We start from the raw sequence: 7,033 nt of genomic DNA on the forward strand, positions 1-7,033 counted from the left end.
TAGGTGGGCAGGAGCTGGGACCGAAAGGCGGGAGCTCACCCCGCCGCGGAGATTCGAACCGCCGACCATCCGATCGGCAAGCTCTAGGCACTGAGGTTTTACCCACAGCGCCACCCACATCCGTTACAATATATATACCCCACCTTTTCCCCTGATGGGATTCAAGGCTTACAGATGAAAACGAGAACTGCTAAAAACAGAAAAATCAATCATTAAAATACAATTAAACATTGATAGAATTAAAACTATATATTATTTAAACTGCAGGTGGTGACAGCAGTCACGAAATTAAAGACGCCTGCTTCTTGGGAGAAAAGCAATAACAAACCTAGACAGCATCTTAAAAAGCAGAGACATCACCTTGCTGACAAAGGTCCATATAGTTAAAGCTATGGTTTTCCTATTAGTGATGTATGGAAGTAAGAGCTGGACCATAAAGAAGGCTGATTGCCAAAGAATTGATGCGTTTGAATTATGGTGCTGGGGGAAACTCTTGAGAGTCCCATGGACTGCAAGGAGATCAAACTATCCATTCTGAAGGAAATCAGTCCTGAGTGCTCCCTGGAAGGACAGATCATGAAGCTGAAGCTCCAATACTTTGGCCACCTCATGAGAAGAGAAGACTCCCTGGAAAAGACCCTGATGTTGGGAAAGATGGAGGGCACAAGGAGAAGGGGACGACAGAGGACGAGATGGTGGGACAGTGTTCTCGAAGCTACCAGCATGAGTTTGATCAAACTGCGGGAGGCAGTGGAAGACAGGAGTTCTTGTCGTGCTCTGGTCCATGGGGTTACGAATAGTCGGACACAACTAAACAACTAAACAACAACAACAACAACAACAACAACAATTTAAACTATATTAAATATGTTTAAACATACCGGGATTTACAATAAAAACAGCACAATACCAGCCCTTTAATTAAAAGCAGCCAGTCCCCAAAAGCCTGTTGGAGCATAAAAGTCTTCACCTTCCGGGGGAAGGACAGCAAGGAAGGAGCCAGTCTGGCTTCTCCAGGGTGGGAGTTCCAATATCTGGGAGCAGACATTAAGAATACGTCTCTTGGACTCTGGAAGCTTGTGGCCAAATCCCCACTAGAGCTTACAGTACCCCACTCTGCTTATTTCTTTTACCTCATCTCACATCTTTCCACCTCCTTGACCCTCAGTTATGAGATTGCAAGACATAATTTCCAATTGCGTTGAGGAACCTCAGGCCACCTGGAGATTCTTTCTAGACCACACAACCCTTCACAGCCACACCTGCTTTTCCCAGGTCACTCCCCTCACTGACTTCACTTCACATCCCCCTTTTGTTTTCTTTGCTAGATTTGAACTCTGATCATGACTCTTACATGCCTGGGTGGAGGGCAGAGAGGGATGTGTGAGGGTAAAGAAACCAGTCTACTGTGTAATGGTAAAATTCACATTTGCTGCTCTGCCTACTTTTCCTTCTGGCCCCATCCACCACTGGTATGTGACCCCCAGAAAATTACCCAGAAAGCCCTTGGGCAGAAAAGGTTCCCCCACCCCAATATACGGTCTCTTTTGGAGGAAGATATAGGATAGAAAATTGATAAATAAATTAGTATAAGAAATGTAGTTTTACAGTTTTTCAGAAACTTAAAGCAAATCCCTTTTAAACTTTAGAAAGCAGAGAGGGCTTATATTCCAACAAGCAAATTGTGTGTTTCTAGCCTTGCAGGCTTATGAGGTTCTCACTAGGCTTTTCATTCAGCAAAATCTTTAGGGCTCACATCCTGTTTCTGAATCTGATATATACTAAACCAGTTTGTGGATTCTGTATGTACCAGAATATTCCATTCATGCCAAAAGCTTAAAGTCTGAAAAATGGTGGAATTGATCGCAGCTACTTTATTCCCTCTCAAGTTCTTATTCCCTCCCCTCCCTTCAGAATTTCCTGGTACGCAGCAAATTAGCACGTAAAGAAGAACCAACATGAGAACTCCTCTCTTGGTGTGCTAGCTTTTTACATGAAGGGGCCACTCTCAACATGCAGACTAATACACTGGCATTTCAAAGCAGAACAGTCCCAGCTAGGAGGGTTGTTCGATTTGCATCTTCTAAAATATCGACTGACATACCAAATTGCATAGCTGGAAGGACCATAAAGGCAATCTCTGACCCAATCATGCATCTAATGAAAGGTTTCCCAAACTTAGGTCTCTAGCTGTTGTTGGACTATGATTCCCATCATCCCTGACCACTGGTCCTGGTAACTAGGGGGGAAGGGAGCTAAAGTCCAAAACCAGCTGGAGACCAAAGTTTGGGAAACCCTGATCTAAAGATAGTCCCATCACCTCCTTATCTGAGCCACCTCATTTCCAAGGGCAACCTACCTAGACAATAGGTAGGCTGATTACACATTTGGATGTTGCTGCCCAAATAATGGTCCTGCCCCCTTGACCAACTGTACTAAAGGAAAAGGTAAAGGGACCCCTGACCATTAGGTCCAGTCATGACCGACGCTGGGGTTGCGGCGCTCATCTCGCATTATTGGCTGAGGGAGCCGGCGTACAGCTTCTGGGTCATGTGGCCAGCATGACTAAGTTGCTTCTGGCGAACCAGAGCAGCTCACGGAAATGCTGTTTACCTTCCCGCCTATTTATCTACTTGCACTTTGACGTGCTTTCGGACTGCTAGGTTGGCAGGAGCAGGGACTGAGCAACGGGAGCTCACCCCGTCACGGGGATTCGAACTGCCAACCTTCTGATCAGCAAGTCCCTAGGCTCTGTGGTTTAACCCACAGCACCACCCGCGTCCCAACTGTACTACTGAATATATAAACTAAACTACAGTATTCAGGGCATTACTTCCCAACACAACCTGAACTCTAAACCTGAAGAGTTTTGTATTTCCTCCTGCTAAATATTGATTGTTTGTGTGAGAGTAGGATCCCATTAAGAAGGAGAGGTCACATTGTAAACCTGTCTTCCACCTCTGGTAGCCAGGTGTGGAAATTGTTTCTCTGCTAAGGTTACATTTCCATCCTGCCAGTGCTTATCTCTTCAGATTATTTAGAACTACTTATTTTAGTGGGTTGCATTTTCTCCCCAGCAAAAGTGGAACCAGTTATACTTTCAGCACATTAAGCTGATCCAAGACTGTGCCATAAATAAATTACCAGTTGCTTTAAAACAATAGCCATTGTGAGCACTGGGAGCACTACATAGTGCTTTGTGTGTGCTTGCAAGGGGATGAAATAAGACACAGTAGTGAAATAGGAGCTGGCAGGCGGTGGGGGGGGGGGAGAGTTGCAAGTGCACACACCCCTCTGTCCAGGCAGTTTCTTGGCAGTCCCAGGCAAGTCTAGTCAGTCAGGAGTAAGCTGCACTAAGTTCAATAGCACTTGTTCCCGGGTAACTGTGTGTCAAGTTGAAGCCTAAATGTGCTACTGGCTGGGTTGTATTCAGACTTCCTCATAAGGGGATGCTGAAAGTGGGAGCTGATACAAGGAGGGCTGTAAGCTGAATGTGTTGCAATCTGGCTGGTGTGTCCCATGTGCTTTCTCGTGCACAATCCACAGCCTATTCTGATGCATGTTCTTGGCGCACCCCCTTTTCATTTACTCAGAAGTGAGTTTAATGGGACTTATCCCAAATGCAGTCCTCTAGACCTCGCTAGCTGGAGGCCACTGCTGTGTCCCTGGCACAGCCTGGCCTCACTGCTGTGTCCCTGGCCCCCTTGCTGAATGACCTCCCAGTGTTGGGGGGATTCACCTGCACAGGTAGGCAGGTTGTGCAGTGTACCCCTGCTTGCCTGAGTGGGGAAGCTTTATTTTATCATTATTTTAGTCTGAAACCAGTTCCCCATCCATGGTGTTTAAGACTGCAGTGTTGTGAATCTAATCTTACTTCATTGAGAGTAATTCTATTAAGCAAATCGGGAATTAGTTTGGAGCAAACACTCATAAGGTCAGGCTACTGCTCTCTCTCCCATGGGACTGAGTGGTAGATGCAACATGATCCTTCAGGCATTTCCTCAGACACATTTTCTGTTATGTCTGATGGGGTGTTTAGTTAGGAATACTACTTTAAATGGCTTAGATTTTAATAGTCGAAAACAACCTCTCCTCTGTGAAAAAGCTGCTTATCAAAAACCCTATGATAGTTTCCTTTAAGATTCCAATTTTCACTTTAGGCAGAATTCAGTGCAATCTTCAAAGTGGATTTCACAGCACTGATGCTTTTTAACTGTGTGATAGTTCTGAATTAAAACTGTAAGCCTAAGCACACTTAGGTGAGAGTAAACCCTTCTGAACACAATATTAACCATATGGAGAACAGATCCCCATTGAAAATCATCGACATGCTTAACTTAGGTCCAATAGTTTCAATGGGTCTACTCCAAGTAGAATTGTTGGTTCCAACCCAGTGGTCATGGCTTCTGAATGAAATAGGACCAGCCAGCCTTAGATCCATACTACATCATACAAGACTTCTGAAGTACTTGGGAAAGCGGGCAAGAAAATGTTCCATTAATAAAAACCCACAGCCTGTCCTGAAAGATATTATACAACTGCATGTAGCTGGCAAGTTGAGAAGCTAGATCCAGCTACTTAGCCAAGCCAAGGGTTACAGACCCATTTTTCTCCTCATTCAACTCATGAGATCCCATGCTTGCACAAATGCACTATTCAGCCAGCTGGTGCACAGAAAACTATCAGAGTGATAGGCTGCTCAGTGTGGAAAAAAGGCAGCTTGCTTCAAGAGCTGTGGAGAGGTGGGAGAAGAGAAGCATTTTCCATCCTCTGGCACAGATCACCCTCTGTTTTCAATAGCCAAATGAAAGAAAGATACATGCTGAACTTTGCCTTTAAAATTTTTGGTCTGGAAGCCAGGCGCACACATTTCAGGAAGAAATTGGAATCCACCCCCAAACACAAGACGGGCTTCTTTCTTTCTTTCTTTCTTTCTTTCTTTCTTTCTTTCTTTCTTTCTTTCTTTCCAATGAACAAGGTTCATTTGCATCTTTAAAAGGTTACATTCCCAATGCTATCAGTTAATCTCCATCACCCCTTAAAGTCTCAGAAACATGAATAACCCCCATTTCCCCATCCTCACTTGCCATTTTCATTGTGTGTTTGCTTTGCTACTTTAATTGGGGTGTGTGTGCCTGTGTGTGTGCATGTACACCCTCCATTAGCATGCCTTCATCTCTCATTCATTCATTGGCTAATTTATGCATCCACTGAAAACACCATAGAAACACAGATCTGATCCCATCTGGCATTACACAAAATAAACAAACTTTTAAATTTCTGCATATCTATATCTATATATCTGTATCTGTATCATCTATATCTAAATCACCTAGTAATCTCAAAAGCATCTCCAGGTCCAAACTCCAGCAACTCAGAAAAAAAAGAACCATAAAAGAATGGAACCTATTCTAACACATTTACTTTTCCATCCCCTGAAAAATGCCATGCTCAATGTTGGAGAGAAGACTTACCTGCTTGCCTTTGATATGTGTTAGTTCCTTGTGGTGTGTCAAGTCTCCAGGGGATAAATAGGATGCTTTATTCTTGTCTGCTTCTGTCTTGAGGGAAAAAATTCAGAAAACTTGTCCCATCTATGGTATAGACGGGACAAGTCAGAGAGAGAAAGACAGAGAGAGGGGGAAAAGAGAGGGAGGGAGAATGTTTGACAGTAAGGCAAACTCTGGTTGGAGTAAGCAGTTTCTGCTGGTTTATATAGCTGAGTAGATCCTTAGCTCATTCCACTGTAATGGGATGCCTTCAAGGCACAGACTCTGTAGTTTTGCAGTTGGCAAATTAAAGGCACAGGTCCTCTCTGGACCCTGCGCTTGCTTGTGTGAGACACACAGGCACTCACATATATAGGAGCGGAGGCACAAAAGGCATTTGCATGTAATTTATGATGAGAGGAAGGCATAACCGCACCCCCTTTCCTCCCCACTAAGGGACTGTGTGTGTGTGTGTGTGTGTGTGTGTGTGTGTGTGTGGAGGAAACTCAGCTCAAGGCATCAAATGATTCAGAGGGGAGAGCATTTCCCCAAGGAATATTGCACATTTCATTATATTTTTGTTAACAACACCCACCCCACACCTCCCATCAGATCACTAAGGCTGCCAGGACTCTCTAGCACAGTCCTCTTAAGGCAGCACCATATATCCAGTGTGTGCATGTGTACACACACAAGTGTGAACTAGTTTTCCAGTGCTCATGAAAAGTATATGCTTTGTTGATAGCTGGGGCATCTCAAAAGCAGATGCTTAGGTGAACAGAGTCAGCTGCGATTTTTATTCGAGGAATTTTATGCCTTGCGCAACCAGCTGAAGTTGTGGCTACACTTGGTCTACAGGTGCCTCTCCCAGAGTTTTGACAGTGGCAGGCACTCACTGACCCCTGTGCTGACAGCTACCAAGCTGGGCACGGTCTAGGTAGAGAGTCTGCCCTACACTCAGTGTCTCAGCTTGATCAAGTCCCAGATCTCTTAGAATCATAGAATTGTAGAGTTGGAAAGAACCATGAGGGCCATCCCGTCCAACCCCCTGCAATGCAGGAATCTTTTTACCCTATGTGGGGCTCAAACCCATGACCCTGCGGATAAGAGTTTCATGCTCTATTGACTGAGCTACCTTGTCTTGTGTCAAGGACATTCACAACACCCTTGTGAAGTGCTCGAACAAGATCATGGGCAAAGCCCCATCCCAGGGGGTCCTTGAGGGCTGCCTTCAAGGTGTTTCTGCCGGATGTTTCAGCTTGAATTGCTGGGCGAGTGTCAGTTCCCAATGTGACCAGAAGGAGGCAGTCCTGTCAACAGAGACAGACAATGAGCAGAGATTCTCGTGGTCCTACCTTCTCTCCATTCCTTTATAAAATCCTCCCCATTTTAATATTTTAATGGGGTGATGTTTCAAATCATTTTTAAATTGTTATGTGTACTTTTTAAGTTAGTTTTCTATAATTTCATTTGTTTTTAAGGGGAGAGGGCCAGGGCTGCTCAAAAGTACGGCCTAGCCAATATAATGGCTGGGGAAGTATAAC

The 7,033-nt window shown here is 44.6% G+C and overlaps 1 protein-coding gene across 6 annotated transcripts in view; it reads right to left on the bottom strand.

Annotated features, from left to right (window-relative positions):
• Window positions 1-5,875, bottom strand: part of TNC (tenascin C) — an 80,799-nt gene extending 74,924 nt beyond the window's left edge. For 2 of the 6 annotated variants that reach the window (XM_081847416.1, XM_081847415.1), the window contains exon 1: window positions 5,475-5,875. The gene's annotated coding sequence lies outside the window, so the exon portion shown is untranslated. The remainder of the gene's footprint in view (window positions 1-5,474) is intronic. The other 4 variants (XM_081847420.1, XM_081847419.1, XM_081847417.1 and 1 more) reach the window with 3 other exon arrangements.
• Between the last annotated feature and the right edge of the window lie 1,158 nt (window positions 5,876-7,033).

Source organism: Podarcis erhardii, assembly GCF_964252035.2.
Source record: "Podarcis erhardii genome assembly, chromosome: Z".
Classification (NCBI taxonomy): Eukaryota; Metazoa; Chordata; class Lepidosauria; order Squamata; family Lacertidae; genus Podarcis; species Podarcis erhardii.